At 41.4% G+C, this 22,435-nt stretch overlaps 1 protein-coding gene and 1 long non-coding RNA gene across 5 annotated transcripts in view; one reads left to right on the plus strand and one right to left on the minus strand.

Moving 5' to 3' along the window:
• GALNT17 (polypeptide N-acetylgalactosaminyltransferase 17) overlaps window positions 1–22,435 on the plus strand; it is a 673,198-nt gene that overhangs the window by 567,705 nt on the left and 83,058 nt on the right. The window lies entirely within an intron of this gene.
• Window positions 1–22,435, minus strand: part of LOC135028121 (uncharacterized) — a 331,605-nt gene that overhangs the window by 106,909 nt on the left and 202,261 nt on the right. For 2 of the 4 annotated variants that reach the window (XR_010224495.1, XR_010224479.1), the window contains exons 3-5: window positions 12,161–12,326; window positions 8,805–8,851; window positions 6,105–7,132 (exon numbers count right to left, since the gene is read on the minus strand). This is a non-coding gene — a long non-coding RNA (uncharacterized LOC135028121). Of the gene's footprint in view, window positions 1–6,104; window positions 7,133–8,804; window positions 8,852–12,160; window positions 12,327–22,435 lie in introns of those variants that run through there. The other 2 variants (XR_010224491.1, XR_010224485.1) reach the window with 1 other exon arrangement.

Consider the following 22,435-nt stretch of genomic DNA (forward strand, 5'->3'; position numbering starts at 1 on the left):
CCTCTATTAACTGATTATCACCACTGATCTGAGCTTCTTTGAAAACTATAAACTCAAATCTGGGCACATACAAATAAAACAGACGTGTGGAAAAGAAGCTAGTAATACTGTAGCAAGGGGAGGATTCCCAATTGATTTGTTATATGAGGGTTGGGGGGATGTTACTAACTAAATAGAGCAGCTGTTTGAAGTGGACATTCTTTCTAATACTTATTCTATGTAATGTATTTCTTCTATATTTTATCAAATCTCATGAAACACCCTTGCTTACACAATGAAGAAAGAGTACACTTTGGGCCCATGGCTTTATTGAATGGCCTATCTGTTTTTTATGTGCACCTGAAAATAATTACAATCCACATATTGATGGCTACTGATCTCCTCTGATTGCGGGTATCTCAAAAAACATGGAAAAACCCAGATTACCTAGGGAAGCCCCAGGCTTTTCCTAGGATCCCCGTTATGTCATCATTATGAACATCAGGTACAGTAACATGAAAGCCGATAATGGATACATTGCTCATACATACTGAAGGTGCAGTGCATCTTTTTTCTAAGATGAGTATCAGGCAGTGGGGTCAGAAGCAGAGATGTGCGCACACCACCGTGTTTTAGTTTTGGCTCTAATTCCTCATATTGTTTGTGTTTTGCCAAAAAATAACACCCTCAAATGTTTTGGTTCGAATCCAGATTTCGGTTCGGTTTAAAATTTATGTTAAAAAAAAATCAATAAAAACAGCTAAAATAATGTCATTTTTGCAATCCAAAACGTCTAATTCTGAACCGCGATAAGATTCGAACTGAGACTTGGTTCAGATTAGATCTCCTCAGGGAATCCTTCCAGATGAGGTTTGGGTTTGGTTTGGATCCACAAAGTTCCTCATTTGGATTTCTGGAAAAACAAACTATTCATCGTTTGCCAGAAGTATTTGCAAATGTGGGTGTAGAGCTGAGAGGGTCTGAGTTTATTAATAATAACAAATGAGCCGCCTGCTAAAATGTAAAACTTGCAGGTACTGCAGACAACATTCCAAAAATAACTGAAACAGCTACACACTCCCCTCTTTATGTATCTTGCCTCCACATCTCTTGGAGAGTAAGTCCAAAAAATTTGGCAAATAAGAGATATGTTCATATACTAAGCAGTCATGGTTTTAAACATGGTTTATGATGCCAGTGGGTACATTCTGTATTAAAATTGTATGTGATATGTTAATGGTGCTAATAGTTTTATGTGGCAATGAAAGCTCCACTCTTAAATTTAATCCTGCAAGCAATTTCATTATATTTAGAAATATTTTCTTAGTGTTTACATAAGTTTGAGATGCTGATAGCAAAGATATTTATTAAGGGCCTTCTGTAGGGGTTGGGGCTGTGAGACCAGCGGTGGGGATCCCGGGGGTCAGCATACCGACCCCGGGATCCCGTCTGCAGAATACTGGCAGGGTAGGGGGGGGGGGGGGGCGGCGGGGTGAGCGCAACAGAGCTTGCCATGCAGCGGGCTCACCACAGGTTCTATTCTCACTCTATGGGTGTCATGGACACCCACGAGTGGGAATAGTACCTGTTGGTCGGCATGCCGACTGTCGGTCATTTTATCGCTCGTGATCCCGACATCGGCATGGTGACCACCGGGATCCTGAGTGGGGTTCACATGACCGCATCCCTTTTGTATGATATGTAGGGGCAATTAATTCATAAATTTATTGTAATACAAAAATGTTAATCACAAGTTAGTGAGGTTAAATCTACTCAATAATTATGTACATATCAAAAATAAAGGTAAGCAACATAGTCTTTCTATTTTAGCAGTTAGCTTTGAGCTATTTAGTTGTCCAAATCATGTTATTGTCCTTAGGAAAAGGACAGTCTGTTGTAACATACAGTACTAAGGCCCTCATTCCGAGTTGATCGGTCGCAAGGCGAATTTAGCAGAGTTACACACGCTAAGCCGCCGCCTACTGGGAGTGAATCTTAGCTTCTTAAAATTGCGACCGATGTATTCGCAATATTGCGATTACTAACTACTTAGCAGTTTCAGAGTAGCTCCAGACTTACTCTGCCTGTGCGATCAGTTCAGTGCTTGTCGTTCCTGGTTGACGTCACAAACACACCCAGCGTTCGCCCAGGCACTCCCACCGTTTCCCCGGCCACTCCTGCGTTTTTCCCGGAAACGGTAGCGTTTTCAGCCACACGCCCCTGAAACGCCGTGTTTCCGCCCAGTAACACCCATTTCCTGTCAATCACATTACGATCGCCGGAGCGAAGAAAAAGCCGTGAGTAAAAATACTTTCTTCATAGTAAAGTTACTTGGCGCAGTCGCAGTGCGAACTTTGCGCATGCGTACTAAGCGGATTTTCACTGCGATGCGATGAAAAAGAACGAGCGAACAACTCGGAATGAGGGCCTTAAGCCAATTCTCCCATCTGCCTTGATTAAAAGTGAATAGAGACTAGCTACAGTAAGCTGCACAGAAATCCCCAAAGAATACTTATTTAGTATTGCATCCCAAGGATGATAGATTTTTTTTTTTTTTTTTTTTTTTCATTTGTCATGTTTAAATACAGAAAGGAGGATCACAAATTATATATTTGATCTAAGGTGTGGTGATTACCTGCAGGAATAATCACCAATAATGTTTTCAAGTGGCTGTATATATATAATTTTCTATTCTTTCAGCCTAGATGTGACAAAATGGCTGACAGGCAATGACCTACATTGAACCTCCATCCATCCAGGTTAGGGGAGATCTGCAGACCATAAAGTTTGAGGTGACATGTGCATGACATGACCATTGTAAAGGGGGATTACATTTCTACATCAAAAGCAGATATTTGCAAGCTCTGGACATTGAACTCAGGGCCTGTGTGGCTCACGTCTACCTATTGTTCTAAGTATTGCAGTGTGTGTGTGTGTGTGTGTGTGTGTGTGTGTGTGTGTGTGTGTGTGTGTGTGTGTGTGTGTGTGACAGATAAAGCTAAAGACACCTGCAACGTCCATAATACGTTGGAAAGTCTTTGCTGGTGGCAGCTGAAAGTATTTAAGTAATCCCGTGTGTCAAAAGTGACCCCACACATCGCATGTGGCAATTCTCAAATTGGCGTATTTGTGGAATTGGCCGGCAGCGTCGTCACACCAATTTTGCGTTTTACATAGGTTTTAAACATTTGGCATTTAAGCAACATAATGAAAAGTTAGAAGCCTACAGATGTGAAGTTTTCACATTTCACTGCTTTTTATTGTCTGGCTTCTATGTTGAAATATTAATTTATTACAGAAAAATTCACTCTGTACATTTTGAAGTTAATGATTAATTTTTACAGACCTTTATTTAGAAGTATATTTGTTTTTTGTGGTATACAGTGTTTATCTAGCAAGGTAGTTTTGTGACATAAATGTACTAAACACATAACGTGTGCTTGCTGCTTTTTAATTGTGTCTTGATTCTGTTAATGTAAGGAAATGGACCAGTTCACATACACTTTCTCACATCATTAACTTAGTACATTGTACTGCAGATAAATAATAATAATAATAATAATAATAATAATAGTAGTAGTAATTTTATATATATATATATATATATATATATATATACACACACAGTGTATATATATATATATATATATATATATATATATCACACTTTATCAGATAGAACTCAAAGCACTTATGAGATACAGAAAGGACAAAGTATAAGGTTTAGTGAACACTTTTAACAAGTTTTATATATATTATATATAGTAATAATTGTAATTGCATCTTCCTATATACAGTATATAGATACGAACACTTTTAACAAGTTTTATTGTTAAATCCCTTATAAAATAACTATAATTGCATCTTCCTATATACAGTATATAGATACAGTATATATATATATATATATATATATATATATATATATGTGATGGGTGTGTTGGAGAAGAGCGCTCTGCACTGTTCCGTCACTAGGACCCCGGACTACCAGAGGTGCAACCTCTGACCCTGACCAAATGCGGTACTGTGCATGCATGCCGCTCTGTGTATCTGCTCTCCTTTGTTCTGTCCTGGGAAGGACATGCGCCTGAGCATCTTCTACATGGAGACTGTATATTACAGCCAAGACCCCAAATCCATGACTGTGTCACCACCACCAGAAATATTTATCATAGCAGAAAGAAAGAGGATAAGTGTGCCCATCAAAAGAGTCCTCTTTCTTTCTTCTTGGATGAATACATACAGCATATGTGCAGGTCTGTGCTACAACACCAGCATGGACCGCAGAGCCGGCGCTACCCGCTCAGCAAGGGTATGCATTGCAGGGAGGCGCTGAGGTGAAGAGGCGCTCTCCCTGCTCTGCTACCCTGCCGCTGCGCCTGTCAGTCTGGATGACAGGTAGCGGCGCTGGCAGCGGGTAGCGTGGCTCCCTCCTCTCCTCCTCCCCAGTGAGACTGCAGGCACTGTGCAGACTCACCCCTCACACAACTCTGCTGCCGCCGCCATCCCCCGTTCCGAACTGTATTGGGGGCGTGGCCTAATCGCGGGAGGCGTGGCCACGCCCCCTTATGGAAAAAGTTTTTTTTTTTTAATCTTTATGGCGCCTGATGATCCCTGAGCCCCTGGCCAGCCCTCCGGCAGGGTAAATTCGGAGTAGAAACATGAACAGTGTGAGCACCCTCCGCCCCCTACCCCACCTATACAGTAACAGGCAGAGGCTCAGCATCAGCAATATGCTGCTGCCCAGTAAAGAGGGATGGTGGTGGGAGTGTGGCAGACCAGGGTCCATGCTGGGCCACTCCATAAGTCCCAGGCCTGGGTAATTAGTACCCGCTCCCCCCCCCCATCATCACTGCCGACATCCTACAGCCGCTGAAGTAACGGAGCCTGTAAGAAGGCGGAGAAGGGAGAGGAGGAGCAGCGCCAGCGCCGGGACCTCCTGCAGGTAACGGGGCTGCACTGTGGAGGGAATGAGTGGCTGTACCTGGCATAGGGGGTTATTCAAAGATGAATGCAGATAGTGTATATGCAGCCAGATCTGCGTTCATCTCTGCACATGCTGAGGGCCGCCCAGCACAAGGCAAGGCCGCCCAGCATGTGTGGCGCCGCCTCCCGATGCATCCGCAATTTGATAGCGGACGCATCTGATCTAAGGTTGACCCCTGGCAGTGAAGCCTGGTCAGCAGCCATTTTTTTATGGGAGCGGCTGTGTGTGACGTCCCGGCCTGCCCCCTTTTTTACCAGCGTCACCCCCGCAACACCTTAACTCCGCTACGCTGTCGCCTATCAATCACATTGTGGTCGCATCCATTGGGGAAGCGACCGCAATGTGTGTGGCCTCATACCCACTGCACATGCACAGTTTGCTGCCACTGGCAAACTGCGCTGAGGGCCGCTATTACAGCGGGGTCTCAATGACCTTCATAATGGGCTCTACTCTGGCGTAATGTGTAACAGCGGCTCTCCTGTATGGCGTAAGGTGTATAAGGGTACTACTGTGTGGTGTAATGTGACTAACGGACCCTACTGTGCGGTGTAATGTGAATAACGGACCCTACTGTGCGGTGTAATGTGAATAACGGACCCTACTGTGTGGTGTAATGTGAATAACGGACCCTACTGTGCGGTGTAATGTGACTAACGGACACTACTGTGCGGTGTAATGTGACTAACGGACACTACTGTGCGGTGTAATGTGACTAACGGACATTACTATGCGGTGTAATGTGACTAACGGACACTACTGTGCGGTGTAATGTGACTAACGGACACTACTGTGCGTTGTAATGTGACTAACGGACACTACTGTGCGGTGTAATGGGACTAAAGGACACTACTGTGCGGTGTAATGGGACTAACGGACACTACTGTGCGGTGTAATGTGACAAACGGACACTACTGTGTGGTGTAATGTACTAATGGACACTACTGTGCGGGGTTATGTGACTAACGGACACTACTGTGCGGTGTAATGTGACTAACGGACACTACTGTGCGATGTAATGTGACTAACGGACACTACTGTGCGGTGTAATGGGACTAACGGACACTACTGTGCGGTGTAATGTGACAAACGGACACTACTGTGTGGTGTAATGTGACTAATGGACACTACTGTGCGGGGTTATGTGACTAACGGACACTACTGTGTGGGGTTATGTGAACTGGTACTATTCTGTGGCCCTATATTTTTGGCACGCGCCTTCGGCGCACACTGTTCCTATTCTGAGCATGGCCAAAGGAAACTGTTGCCCTGAGCTCTTCAAGATCTAGAACCGGCCCTGTCATCGATTTTAAATGTGAATAAGGGGCACTATTATGTGGCATAATATGAATCAGGGACACTACGTTTGGGTTAATGTGCATAAGATTGTAATACTGTGTTGCGTAATTTGAATTGTGGGTACCATTGTGGTCACGCCCCTTCCTTTTGTGACCACACCCCTTTTTGCAGTGCGCACTATCCCTTTTTTACGGATGGGAGGGCGCAAATTTATTATTTGCAGGGGGGCGCCGAACACACTAGCACCGGCCCTGATGGACCCCATACATTCCTGGCTGCAACTGGAGATTCTGCATTCTAAACCTGCTGCATACTGATTAACCCTGTTACTCTGCATCTGCTTTCTATCAGCTAATTTACCAATCCCTGGTTAAATAATCTACCATGTTTACTAACCTCCATCGTACACAGCTGACACCTATTAACATCATAAGATCTGTCAATAGTATGTAGATGTATTCACCTTAGGTAACTGTGTAAACGCAATGATAATACCAATCCTGACAAGATACATGTCTTCTATTCTTCTATGGAGCAAAGCTTCAGATTGCTCCATTACACCCCTCTCCTAGTCCGATGAGTGCTTTGCTATATAATTGAAATAGAATCAGCTGAAACAGCAAGGTCCATTCTTAATACACTATCCAATCCCAAATTTGAATGCCCAAGAGCCTATCTAGTTCATCATGAAGTATTTGTGAAAACCTGAATAGCATCTAGTTCCAGTGTAGGCGTGTAGGGTGATTTTTATTGCTTTTGCAGATCATGTCCGGAACCAACCTAGATGATTCATGTCAGAGGGTTTAATTAGTTTCGGACAGGTTAAAGCACATTAAATCCTTGGTCCACATCAGATCAGACTAATCATTCCTAAAAAAATAAATAAATATGGAAATTACTGTATTTTATTCAAACCACGGCATGTGGAAAACTCATCTGCAAATGTTTCTTCACATCTTATTATTGTATTTATTCTGCACTCCTATTGAAACAGATGTACGTTTGTAGCTCTTTTGGTGTATAAGAGTGGCACTGAAATCACAGAAGAAATGTTCAGTAAAATGCACTGCAGTGCAGCACAACACAAATTTAATATGTGTGAAAACTTCATACCAGTTTAACTTTAGAAAGTTGGGAGGTATGCTGTAAGCTATAGCCACTAATAATACATCTGGTTTCATTATTTAACTCTGTGGTTTCCAAATTGGGTGCTGTGGTACCCTAACGCGGCTCGGGGCACTTGGAGGGGTGCAATCAATGTAATAGATAAAACCAGTGCATGTGGCTTCCAGTCATAAAATATGTTGACAACCAGAAGTGAATCCTGTCCCTCACCACATAACTGACCCTAAGGATAACATTTAAACACAATTGACTTAATTTAATATTTATTTCTAAATTTCTCAATAAAAAACTTTTGGCCTATTAGTGAAAAAAAATCTGATATTTTAGGGTGCCATGATTCAAAAAAAGTTTGAAAACCACTGATTTAGCTTGTTCTAAAAGATAAAAGTTACAGTAATTTATTTTTAGTTGTTGTGATAAAGTGCAAATTCACCATACTGCAAATGCAGTTTTTAAATAATCCTTGAATATGGAGTCTCTTGATTATTACATCACGCGCCTGATTCTGAGGTTGGAGTAATGCCAAAAAAAAACTGTGCACCTTGGTAAAACCATTCTGCATTGCAGGTGGGGCAGATGTAACATGCAGAGAAATTTAGGTTTGATAGAGGTATGTCCAAACTCAAATCTAATCTGCAGTGCAAAAGTAAAGCTGTCCAGCATTTGTGGGCTACATGCAAAAATATTATTGTATTTGTACCCCTTGCAGTGTTGCATGGTTTGTCCAGGTGCACAGTTACTGTATTTGCTTTTTATCTTTTACTCTCAACCCAGAATCAGGCAGTAAATCTGATGTTTGAAGTGCAGGATTCGGTATGATATACCAATAAACAGGATACCGGCGGTCAGAATACCAACAGCGGCATCCTCTCCATCAGAATCTCGACAGCACCCCAGAAAGTATCCTAACCCTCCCCTGGCCCCTACCCAACCCTCCCTTGTGGGTGCTTAACCCTCCCTGGTGGTGCCTAACCGTAACCCTTCCCGGTGGTGCCTAACCCTCCCTTCCCGGCTGCCTAACCCTAACCCCCCTCCCCAGTACCTAACCATCCCCTTTCCGTCCCTGAACCCTAACCCCCCTTCTAATGCCTAAACCTAAACTCACACCTCTTGCAGCAGGATGCGAGCGCATCCCGCTGAGAGAATGTTCTGAATTCCAGGTGTCAGTACTTTGATTCCAGGATCTTGAGCACCATCAGGATTTTGATGCCAGCATTATACCTCCGTTCGGAATTCCGGCATCGGTATTTTGACTACTGGGATCCTGTCCAGCATTTTAACTACATCCCGAAGTGCATATAAATGATATTGGATCATTTTTATTTTTTTATAAATATACCCCAAATCTTGTAAGTACATAGCTTCTTAACAGTTTAGCTTTGAACATGACTTCTGAATAAGTGCTACACATACTTACTGAAAGGTTACTTCTGCATGTGAAACGTAACCGACAATAGTAGTGAACTGTATTAACACAGAAAACACAAATATTAAGACTCAGTGTAGTATTTACAAACATTGACAACCGGATATTAGGAACTTGTGGATATAATTAGCACTGCAAAGAGTGATTAGGATTTTTTCTTTTTTATTATTTTTAAAGGCTTATCACTGTTAATGATGATGCCATGATGCATATACTGAAAATGAAATAAGGAGAAATTATACTATGAAAGGCAAAAATGTACTACCTCTATTTACTGTGATTTTCACTTGCTTTAAATCACTGTATCTTGGAAACGAGTCACTTCTTATCACTGTCTAAATATATGGCTTTTGCAAAATTGTTTTAGTTTTGTGCTGTACTGAAAATGTCTAAATAAATTGCGATGACTAAATTCTGCTTTGTTTTTTTATTTTATTAGCTGTATTATTTGACCTACTTTGTTTTTACTGTTGACATTCTTACTCATATTGCATAGGCAACTCTACACATTTTTTTGTATTCTATTTTCACATTTTAGCCAAATTATAATCATATGTCTCTCACATCATTGTGTGCTCAATTGCCATCTAATTAAAACACTATTTCAAGATAAAGCAGGTTCTTAGGCCAAAAGTACTCTCGTTTTTTTTCCATCTGAGGACCAGAGCCATAATTTTACAGAGATTGTAAAACAAAGGCATAATATCATGCATAAATATGAAATGTGTGTCTGATTAGAGACATCTGGATAACACATAATCAAATGGAATGTCTTTTGCTTCAGAGTTTAGCCTTCTAACACGTGTACCAAATTTTTTGAGAAAACTAATAAAATCTGCATGCAACAAAGAAATAAAAACTTTGTTTCCATATATAAGTAGTAATTACAAGAACATTATTATGTAATTATTTTGTGGTGTTTTATAGTGAAGGATATTTCTTTTTCACAGAAACAGACAAGTTACATTATATTAAACATTTTTTCATTTACTGTACAAAAATAGAATATGTGACTTTATATGACCAACTTGAATTTATGCTGGTGCCATTTACATATAAAGTAAAGGGTAATTTTAATTTAGAATATCCTGCTGTAATTGACTTATATATTTTAAAAGTTACTTCTGTTTTGATGGGATATACTGTAGGTGGGCATACTCCAAATGGGCCTGATTCATTATTGTATGGTATTAGATTACCATCGCAACCAGCGATGGCTCCTACCTTTTTTAGGTAGGGGGGCTGCCGTGAGGACAGTCAGACTCCCGTATCCCAGTTCCTAGCACTTGCACAATAGAGATGACAGGTGCCAGGACACGGCACATGCTCACAAGCAGTGGCTTTAGTGCATATGCGTAAACGCTACAGGAAGCCAGCTCTCTGCCAATCGCAGCCCGCTCTGGCTGTCCCAGAGGAAACACCTCCCAATGGGACAGCCTGTCCTGCGGGTGACTGGCAGGTAAGACATCCAATAGAAAGGCACAGTGAAGCCTGTGCAGTCTCACGGAGTGCATCTGGCTCACCTAGGTTAGGTGGTGGATTTTACCCGGGGGGGGGGGGTAGCTGCAGTACTGCTGCTCATAGGTAGAATCCGCCACTGATCGCAACCATCTGCCATGATGGTCACAGCTCTTTTCTATTTTATTAAGTCTCAGCTTACTCAGAATGGCCACTGGAACTGGTCATCTTGGCCTCTCCACTCCTAAAATACTGGTGCGATATGCCACCATTTTCAGGAATGCTGGCCAACTCCACTGCCCCAAACACCAATAGCCTGTCAATCAGTCTGTGGCTTGGGGGCACTGCATGTGGTCATGCTGCACATGGGCATAACAGGTTCTGTGCATGAGCATCCTTCCCACCATCGGATATATACGTGAACCATCAAATTTGCATACATCTCTGAATCAGGGTCTGTATCTGCTTTTACTCCTTGTTTCTTCTGGTTTTGTCATCTCTATTATCTGCACTAGGTTTTATTTCAGTGATTGTTACTCCCCTCTCTTTGCTGTTGCTCACAATCATGCCCAGATCACCCACCAGGCAGCTATGTGGGCCCCAGTCAGTTTCTGCTGAGACTTTACATTTTGGACGCAAATTGTAACTCGAAGGGGATGCCATTCAATACCCAAATCCCTGGAGTGGCCAGTCTTAACTGATCATGTCCATCTATACTGTAGTCTAAAGGGGTACAAACAAGCCATTTACCGTCCTTCTCCGAGGTTAGCAACCTGTATTCCATTCTCCTCATCTTTTCTCCATGCCTGTCCACTACACCTTTTAGGGTCTTGATGACTGCTTTAATGAAGAAGTATTTTTGTGGTTCTCAGCATGTGCCCACTATCTTGACTCTGCCACTTGTAAATGGGATGCAGTCAATTTGCCAGGAGTCGGGATCCCGACGGTCAGGATGCCGATGTCAGAATCTCAACTGCTGACAATACCGACAACCGGAATCCCAGCTCACGGGCTATTCCTACTCCTGGGTGTCTACAACACCCATAAAGTGGGAATAGAACCTGTGGCAAGTGCAGTGAGGTGAGCACTGCAAGCCTGCAAGGGGACTCTTTGCACTCATCCCGCTGCTGGCATACTGACGGCTGGGATGCTGTTGTCGGTATACTGATGGGCAGCATCCTGACCATCAATAAATCATGCTGAACCCTTGTAAATACAGCACTGGACAAATGTACTACCAAACTCAGTTCTATTGTTCAACTTGGGTCTGCATGAATTGTGCATGATCTTGAGAGATTGAATACATCAAAAGGGGAGCTTTTGCAAGATGCAAAAAAAAAGAAAAGAAAAAACTCTTTTTGAGGGCATACTTTAGATCAAAAAAATAAAAACAAATTGTATGGTATAATAAGTAATATTAAAGATGAACTTGAATTATATACCCACGAAAATAATAGTAAGGGTTATTCCTTCTGTGAGTTGACAAGATGTGTCACTCATATTCTTATACACACAATAAATAAATTTTTTTAATTTTCAATTTAAGTATCACTTAATACAAATTATATGCATATAAAATGTATAGGTTTAAATGCTTAATATTGTGATGGTGAATATTTAACTCTTTATGCATCAAATTAAATCCAGTTCTATAAACTGGAAATTCTTAGCTATTCAACTGTGAGAATAGTCCACCAAATAAATATATATATATATATATATACACACACACCACTCCAGCACGAACCGCACTCGGAGACTGTGAAAGTTTTCAAGTTGTATTAGGTCTAGTCAAATGTTTTCAGGGACACAGCCCCTTCCTCAGGACCACAGACAATAGTAAAACATGAATCACAAACACACACTTAAATACTTTTACCGCTACTCACCTGTCCACGTCCATTCATCAGGGATCCCAGCACCGGCTAGCCGCGATGACGCGCTTCCCGTGGAGACAGAAACCATATCCATGGTGACTGCTGACATGCGTTCCACATGACCGGATTACCTGCTTCCTGGTCTGACACGCCCTCCACATGACCGGCGTCCCCGAGCCTGAGTAGGATGAAGCAGGGATTGTACATTTACATAAATATATACACATACTATGAAAAAAATACACATAATACAAAACAGAATTACATATATAGAATAACAATTGGCACCTAATGCAGAATTAGTTGCACCATTAAAAGATAGCACCCATTACAAAATGGACTTAATCATAGAGTATTCCAATTATTTTTTTCATTGAGACCCATGGGATAAATAGTCACAAGTCTCATGATCCACTGTGATTCCTTGATTATAAGGTTTTTAGGTCAATTCCCTCTCCGCAATGAGGCTGGGACATGATCTATCATGAAATATTTTAAAGACGATAGGTGGTGACCCATCTCCTTAAAATGCTTGGCCACCAGCTGATCTATATACCTGCTTTCCAACGTAAGAATAATGGTGGAATGATGTGCTTCCATTCTCTCACTGAATTTGCAAATCATCTGTGCAATGTAATATAAACCACAGGGACAGAATATTACATAAACATCAAAGGAAGTACTACAAGTAAGAATATGTCTGATCTCATACGATCTGTTATTATGTGGATGTTTTAAAGATTTGCATGCTATCAAATGGCTACAGGTGGCACAATTAACACATCTGTAACACCCTGGTGGTTTTGTTTGTAAATTAGTTGGTTTGGGCACCCCCAAACCTGTAATATCTGCATGCACGAGGCGATCTCGCAGATTGCTACCTCTTCTGAATGCATCCATGGAAATCAGGGTCAGATTTAACAATTGGCCATAGAGCTTGAGTTGCTCTTCTAATGATGGGACTGGCCAAGTGTAATCTGTTACCATTGGTAGAATGTCATGCTTGTCTTTCTTTTAAGGACATAGAAGATCTGCACGTGACATACCCATAACTTTTAATTTCTGTTCATTTAAGGTTTTACTGTCATAACCCCTCTCTATAAATTTAAAGACTCACGTGCTGAAAGGATAGGATGACCCGGAGGTTTCATCCTATCCTTATGCACCTTAGGCAGAGTGTATAAGGCGGGGATCTTAGGGTGCTGAACCCACAATTTATTAAAGACTTTAGTGGAAGTCAACTGGTTATCACATGCTTTTTTGAGAATGCCTTTTAATTCTATCTGATAGTGTTCAGTAGGATCTCTAGGTAACTTAGAATAAACCTGCTCATCTGATAATTGCAACATTTTTTCTGCTCTCTAATCTCCTATATCTTGAATGAAGATGGCCCCGCCTTTATTGGCGGGCCTAATAATGATATCATAACTGGCAAGATCTTGTACTGCTTTAGTCTCCTCTCTTGATAAATCATGCCGAATTGCACCAGGTTCTGTTGTAAATTTGGAGACAGCTCCATCCAGTAATCATCCAAAGATCTTTAATGAGGCATTGTTAGAAGTTGGATCATACTTGGAGATAGATGTTAATTTCAAAAAAGGATCCAAGATGGTGGTATCAGATGTTTCTTGCTGGTTTTGATAGTGTTCCTTCAGCCTTAAGTTCCTAGAAAATTTATGAGCATATCTTTTCCAGTTGAATTCATTATGTCTGTTAGTGGGGACAAAACTCAGTCCTTAATTTAGCACTTGCAATTCCAGAGGATTCAGAGATCTATGCGACAAATTGAAGATTAAATCTTCTTGTTCTCTTGGATTTTTCGTCCCCCTCTGGTTTTGGCCCCCCTGGCGGGTTGGAGAATGGCTTGCAGATCCATGCCACCCCTGATACCTCTGCCTAAAGGGATGCTGGTTAATTACTATTGTCTGGGGTCCTGAGGAAGGGGCTGTGTCCCCGAAAATGTTTGACTTAACTTAATACAACTTGAAAACTTGCACAGTCTCCTAGTGCTGTTCATGTTGGAGTGGTATGAATTCATTTGAAAAGGACACTGGAGCAGTTAGTTCCTAGTGTGTGAGTGCCGGCTGATTTGGATATATATATATATATATATATATATATATATATATATATATATATATAGCAAAGGAGAACAACGTGGCACTCACGGCAAATTTCAATGATCACAACCACAGCGTTAGAGTAGAGCAACGTTTCAGTGGCACCCCACTGTCGTCAGGCTTAATAAAGCCTGACGACAGTGGGGTGCCACTGAAACGTTATTCTAACGCTGTGGTTGTGATCATTGAAATTTGCCGTGAGTGCCACGTTGTTCTCCTTTGCTATTATTCTATTTCCACGGAGGCACCGGCTTTCGACTTGTATAAGCTTTTTGGAGTGCCTTGTCCACCGATTTCTATATATATATATATATATATATATATATATAAATATATATATATATACAGCGTTCTCAGGTATAGCACTCCCGTTAACAAGCTTAGCTTCACCAGTGCCTTCATAATCAATCAGGCTCTATAGATGCATAGGTGTGGCTCTCTGGTTCACCTGCGGATGCAAAGTACGGACAGTATATATATATATATATATATATATATATAGAAAGGCAGTATAAAGGGGCACTCACCAGAGTATTGCACGTAAAAGCGTTAATTTTTAATTCATACTTATCAAGGCGATTTCAAACAAGAGTTCTTTCAACGTTTCGATCCCTCAGGATCATCGTCAGGAAAATACAGCGATAGCAGCAAGTACAGAGATTTGCATCTGTTCATATACACCAGTGTCTCTTGTTTGAAATCGCCTTGATAAGTATGAATTAAAAATTAACGCTTTTACGTGCAATACTCTGGTGAGTGCCCCTTTATACTGCCTTTCTATAAGTTGATGCCCGGACTGATACTCTGGACCTCTTGGGAGTCACCCCAGTTGATGTCATATATCTTTATGTGCGAGTGCGACCTCCTCTGGAACTATATATATATATATATATATATATATATATATAAAACTTAATCACATGTCCCAGAAAAATTATTTAAAGAAAAATTTTCACCTTTTTCTTAAAGACAAAAGCAGAAGAGGCAGCTGGAGCAATGGGAATAGACCTGTACACATTATACTCATGTATCTGCAAAGTAGGCATATGCCACCTTGGCAATATTTTATTTTTATTATGCATACAATCAATCTCTAATACATAAATTTAATTGCCGCGGTGCAATACATCTGGACCTTGGTGATTATAAGATTTTCTATTGCCATCAAGTATATATGTTTATTGTGGTATCTCTATTTATCCATTTGTGCGCAGCTTATTGCGGTAATAAAATCATATGAATTGGTAAATATATGTTTTATCCATGCACAGTCTTTTTTTTTTATAAGAACACAGTGATAGACCTTTTGACATAGAGTGAAAATTATTTTATTGATGGAATTTCCCAGGAAGATTATGTATAGTATAACAAGAGAAATGTTGATCCTATATCAAGTGAGAGCAATAATTTAGTGGTGGTATTTATAGCAATTTATTGCATAGACATATTACACACAGACTACGTAAAATTGGAATTTAAGGTAAAAACCTGCGCACTCTATTTGCTGCCTTTAGTGGTTCCTATACCCTGATGTGTCACCTTACACACCTAGAGAACATACACAATACAAAAATGATGGGATAGGGACCAACTGGTGGCGCAAACAAATGTCAAATGAGAAAGGGCAATTACCTATACACAGCTGATACTATGCAATGTCCTTATAATTCAATGAGAGTCCAATTTACTGGGAATTCCCAGAAAAACTTCTCACGAGTGTCCAAGTCCAAATGGTACCATGTAAGAAAACACAAGTGGTATATTCTAGTTCAGAAAAACATCCAAATGGTGGCAATATTCAGTGTTAATATTTCTTCCCGGATTCCTTATATGAAGGTGTCTATGGGAGGTGGTGATATAGCCGTACGGGTTCACCTCGGTGCAGAAGGTTATGTCGGTTCCTCACATGTATGCTTACTTAAAATACTTGTAAACAGACTTATATTGGTTTCTTTGGAAATCTGGACATATTAACTATATGTCATACACTCATCAAAATAGTAGCTCACATTCAGGCTTACTTCAACAGATGTCGTTCTTCCATGTAGCGGTTTCTTTACAGGTTACTGCTCCTGCTGTCCTCAGATGTCTCCTCGCTTCGTGATGTGCTCGATCAACACAGATGTCCCCAATCAACTCAGGCTTCAGATTGACATCCCTTAGAGCAGCGCTCATAACAGAAGACAGGAGCTCATCGGGTGTTGTTTCCTCAGCAGGAAGCTGGTGCTCTGAGTCTGACTCAGAGCACCAGCTTCCTGCTGAGGAAACAACACCCGATGAGCTCCTGTCTTCTGTTATGAGCGCTGTTCTAAGGGATGTCAATCTGAAGCCTGAGTTGATTGGGGACATCTGTGTTGATCGAGCACATCACGAAGCGAGGAGACATCTGAGGACAGCAGGAGCAGTAACCTGTAAAGAAACCGCTACATGGAAGAACGACATCTGTTGAAGTAAGCCTGAATGTGAGCTACTATTTTGATGAGTGTATGACATATAGTTAATATGTCCAGATTTCCAAAGAAACCCATATAAGTCTGTTTACAAGTATTTTAAGTAAGCATACATGTGAGGAACCGACATAACCTTCTGCACCGAGGTGAACCCGTACGGCTATATCACCACCTCCCATAGACACCTTCATATAAGGAATCCGGGAAGAAGTATTAACACTGAATATTGCCACCATTTGGATGTTTTTCTGAACTAGAATATACCACTTGTGTTTTCTTACATGGTACCATTTGGACTTGGACACTCGTGAGAAGTTTTTCTGGGAATTCCCAGTAAATTGGACTCTCATTGAATTATAAGGACATTGCATAGTATCAGCTGTGTATAGGTAATTGCCCTTTCTCATTTGACATTTGTTTGCGCCACCAGTTGGTCCCTATCCCATCATTTTTGTATTGTGTATATTACACACAGATTTTTCTCCTTCTATAGCCAAACAAGAGTTTGGCTGTAGAATAGCCAAACAAGCTTAACTAATTTTTAAATAGATATTTGTATCTTTGATTTCTGATATTTTCAGATGCAGTATCATAATTTGTCCAACAAATAATAATATGGATTACTAGCCAATCAGAATAGGAATTATCCATTAAGTATCAATGCCAAATAGTAGGATATATATTTTAAAGGAAGAATTCCTGTTTCTTCAAGTGCAACCCAGGCAGATACTGTATATTTAGCTTGTATTATTTGAATATTATTTGAAGTATACTGTAGGTTTTACTTCTTTGTCACGTGCTCTTAGTGAAAGATCTTATTCTTTTAAATAATTTTACAGCTTAAAAAAGATTAATTTGAACATACTATAATTCATGTGGCTATTACACAGGGGAAATTATGTACGTTATTTGTACTGTACATAAGTGAAAAGTTATGTGGGCAGTCCAGACAGGGACCCTGGGTTAATAAAAACTCCAGCCAGTGACTGAGTTATGACATCACTTTGGGGGGAACAGATGATGAAAGGTATGGGAGTATTTTGCCTTTTGTCAAATCTTGGAGGATCAATTCTTATTTGAAACCTGGTCCTGTATTTCCAGCTGTGCCGCATGGTCCAGAAAAGCTGAGTGTAATTCTGTGTTTTTTTCCTTTTTATTGTGATATTGAAACACACATTTGTTTACATTATCTGTAACTGTTTTTATTTATAGCATTACTCTATCTAAGCATTGTACTCCCTTTACATTATTAATGTGTTCCTTTATTAGTTTATTTTCATATTTGCTCCAGACCCTAGGGCCTAATTTAGCATGGATCACAATTTAGAGATTTTGCAATTTGATCAATTATCTACGGACTGCGCATGCACTGCATATTCAATGCACATGTATCAGAGCCGCATTGTGATTGCAGTGCATTTGCAATTTTTAAGCGATGCAATCACACATTGATTGACAGAAAGTGAGCATTTTGGGGTGGTAACATGGCATTTTGTGGGAGTGGTGGCAAAAACACAGGCGTGTCATGGCCATTTAGTGGGCAGGTCTCTGTTGTCATCTACGATCACTTGCACGCCACAGCATGTGCAGATTTGTGGATGCTCTGGCTTGGTGCAGATTGAATTTACCCCTTCGATGTTCCCAATTTTGCATATGGATTGCGATGCAAATGCAAAACTGTGGTGTGCGTTTGTCCTTTTCTGGGCGGTAATTACCTGTGCGATTCCTTGCAATTGAGTTTGCAAAAAATCACACTTTTAGTAGTAATAGTGATCCATGCTGAATTAGGCCCCTTGCCTTTAAGATAGCTATTATATCACTAAGGTTACACTAATATTGATTGCTAGAAGCAGAGGGAGACCAACTAACTGACTGGTAGTTTCAGTTGCAGAGACTGCACAATTGTTGTAGAGTGATAGGGGACCTGTGGCTCCTTGTTATTTATTAGGTGGTGGCAGTTAAGAGAGGTGTATAGTGTAATGGGCAGGGTGCTAAAATATTACTTGTGAGCATTATATTAAGCTCTTCCCTCGCAACATTAGGATTTGGGGATCTGCGCCATCGCAGTCCTGCTGCTAGTGTAGTACTTGTCAGGGTGATAGGTTATTGGCTCTGACCATAGTCAGCTCCAACCAGGAATACCGAGTGGGATCCCTGACAAGGTAAATTATACAAAACTGTATAGTTTTAAATATAACTTATCCTGTTATCATAACAAAGAGCTTTATTCAGCATCATGTATGGATTAAATTCATCTTCATAGTGAAGAGTCATTGACATTGTCATTATCACTAGTGCCACTATTGCCTAAGCTTTGTTTTACATTGGATAAAGTGCTTCAATACTTCAATGTCATGAAAGTATATTGTGTGACTAAATCCCCATCACCTTAGAGCTGGTGCAAAAAGCAAAGCCTTTTACACAGCCTAGAAGTATATGAGCTACTCCACATAACATATTATGCCCCTAATAATGTATTCACTACACCCCTTTATTTAATTTCCATATATTCATATGGAACCTTGCCTTTACTTTTATAGCTAAATAGACAGATGTGCCTAATTCAAACTTCACAAGAATGTCTGTCCATCTCCCCATTGACTGGTATGAACTCCTGCTGCTCCACAAATGTCTCTGTGTATTGCAGTAAGATTATGCTTTTGGCAGAAATCTAGGGGCACTTGCATAAAAAATAATTTGGTACCTCCTAAAGGGTTTTGCATCGTGCCTTGGCTGTTTTATGCACTTTAAAATAGGCCCTTTGTCAAAGAAGAATCTCTGATAATTCGTAGGCAAAGTACTTTCCCAACCAGTGATGGTCACAAGAATCTTGACATTAGCAATGAATAAATGTAGGGGCTTTCTGGCTAATTCAGTAACTACAGTGTGCCAGAACACATCAAGGTTGTTCTCCAGCAGTGAGAAATAGTGATGTGTAGTAAGAGTATCTCAGTTTCAAGTATGACTGAAGCTCTACAAGTAAATTATTTCCCAATAGGATTCACTTTGTGACCAGTGCAATCCATATGAATGTGTACCTGTATACAACTATACTCATGCCATACTCTAGTTGTGATCAGAGATTGGGAAATTATCTGTCATTATAAATTACAGAATTATATGAAATCATAGAGGGTTTTAAGGAGATTAAAATCCCGATCAGTACATAGAAAGCACTGGTTATTCTATTTCCTTTAGTAATGTGCACCGGACATTTTTCGGGTTTTGTGTTTTGGTTTTGGATTCGGTTCCACGGCCGTGTTTTGGATTCGGACGCGTTTTGGCAAAACCTCACCGAAAAATTTTTGTCGGATTCGGGTGTGTTTTGGATTCGGGTGTTTTTAAAAAAAAAAACCTAAAAAACAACTTAAATCATAGAATTTGGGGGTCATTTTGATCCCATAGTATTATTAACCTCAATAACCATAATTTCCACTCATTTCCAGTCTATTCTGAACACCTCACACCTCACAATATTATTTCTAGTCCTAAAATTTGCACCGAGGTCGCTGGATGGCTAAGCTAAGCGACACAAGTGGCCGATACAAACACCTGGCCCATCTAGGAGTGGCACTGCAGTGTCAGGCAGGATGGCACTTCAAAAAAATAGTCCCCAAACAGCACATGATGCAAAGAAAAAAAGAGGCGCAATGAGGTAGCTGTGTGACTAAGCTAAGCGACCCTAGTGGCCGACACAAACACCTGGCCCATCTAGGAGTGGCACTGCAGTGTCAGGCAGGATGGCACTTCAAAAAAATAGTCCCCAAACAGCACATGATGCAAAGAAAAAAAGAGGCGCAATGAGGTAGCTGTGTGACTAAGCTAAGCGACCCAAGTAGCCGACACAAACACCTGGCCCATCTAGGAGTGGCACTGCAGTGTCAGGCAGGATGGCACTTCAAAAAAATAGTCCCCAAACAGCACATGATGCAAAGAAAAAAAGAGGCGCAATGAGGTAGCTGTGTGACTAAGCTAAGCGACCCTAGTGGCCGACACAAACACCTGGCCCATCTAGGAGTGGCACTGCAGTGTCAGGCAGGATGGCACTTCAAAAAAATAGTCCCCAAACAGCACATGATGCAAAGAAAAAAAGAGGCGCAATGAGGCAGCTGTGTGACTAAGCTAAGCGACCCAAGTAGCCGACACAAACACCTGGCCCATCTAGGAGTGGCACTGCAGTGTCAGGCAGGATGGCACTTCAAAAAAAATAGTCCCCAAACAGCACATGATGCAAAGAAAAAAAGAGGCGCAATGAGGTAGCTGTGTGACTATGCTAAGTGACCCAAGGGCCGACACAAACACCTGGCCCATTTAGGAGTGGCACTGCAGTGTCAGACAGGATGGCACTTCAAAAAAATTGTCCCAAAACAGCACATGATGCAAAGAAAAAAAGATGCGCACCAAGGTCGCTGTGTGACTAAGCTAAGCGACACAAGTGGCCGACAGAAACACCTGGCCCATCTAGGAGTGGCACTGCAGTGTCACGCAGGATGGCCCTTCAAAAAAATACTCCCCAAACAGCAAATGATGCAAAGAAAAAAAGAGGCGCAATGAGGTAGCTGTGTGACTAAGCTAAGCGACCCTAGTGGCCGACACAAACACCTGGCCCATCTAGGAGTGGCACTGCAGTGTCACGCAGGATGGCCCTTCAAAAAAATACTCCCCAAACAGCACATGATGCAAAGAAAAAAAGAGGCGCAATGAGGTAGCTGTGTGACTAAGCTAAGCGACCCTAGTGGCCGACACAAACACCTGGCCCATCTAGGAGTGGCACTGCAGTGTCAGGCAGGATGGCACTTCAAAAAAATTGTCCCCAAACAGCACATGATGCAAAGAAAAATGAAAGAAAAAAGAGGTGCAAGATGGAATTGTCCTTGGGCCCTCCCACCCTTATGTTGTATAAACAGGACATGCACACTTTAACGAACCCATCATTTCAGCGACAGGGTCTGCCACACGACTGTGACTGAAATGACTGGTTGGTTTGGGCCCCACCAAAAAAAGAAGCAATCAATCTCTCCTTGCACAAACTGGCTCTACAGAGGCAAGATGTCCACCTCATCATCATCCTCCGATTCCTCACCCCTTTCACTGAGTACATCCCCCTCCTCACAGATTATTAATTCGTCCCCACTGGAATCCACCATCTCAGGTCCCTGTGTACTTTCTGGAGGCAATTGCTGCTGGTGAATGTCTCCACGGAGGAATTGATTATAATTCATTTTGATGAACATCATCTTCTCCACATTTTCTGGAAGTAACCTTGTACGCCGATTGCTGACAAGGTGAGCGGCTGCACTAAACACTCTTTCGGAGTACACACTGGAGGGAGGGCAACTTAGGTAGAATAAAGCCAGTTTGTGCAAGGGCCTCCAAATTGCCTCTTTTTCCTGCCAGTATACGTACGGACTGTCTGACGTGCCTACTTGGATGCGGTCACTCATATAATCCTCCACCATTCTTTCAATGGTGAGAGAATCATATGCAGTGACAGTAGACGACATGTCAGTAATCGTTGGCAGGTCCTTCAGTCCAGACCAGATGTCAGCACTCGCTCCAGACTGCCCTGCATCACCGCCAGCGGGTGGGCTCGGAATTCTTAGCCTTTTCCTCGCACCCCCAGTTGTGGGAGAATGTGAAGGAGGAGATGTTGACGGGTCACTTTCCGCTTGATTTGACAATTTTCTCACCAGCAGGTCTTTGAACCTCTGCAGACT

This window comes from Pseudophryne corroboree, chromosome 2, assembly GCF_028390025.1.
Source record: "Pseudophryne corroboree isolate aPseCor3 chromosome 2, aPseCor3.hap2, whole genome shotgun sequence".
NCBI classification, from domain to species: Eukaryota; Metazoa; Chordata; class Amphibia; order Anura; family Myobatrachidae; genus Pseudophryne; species Pseudophryne corroboree.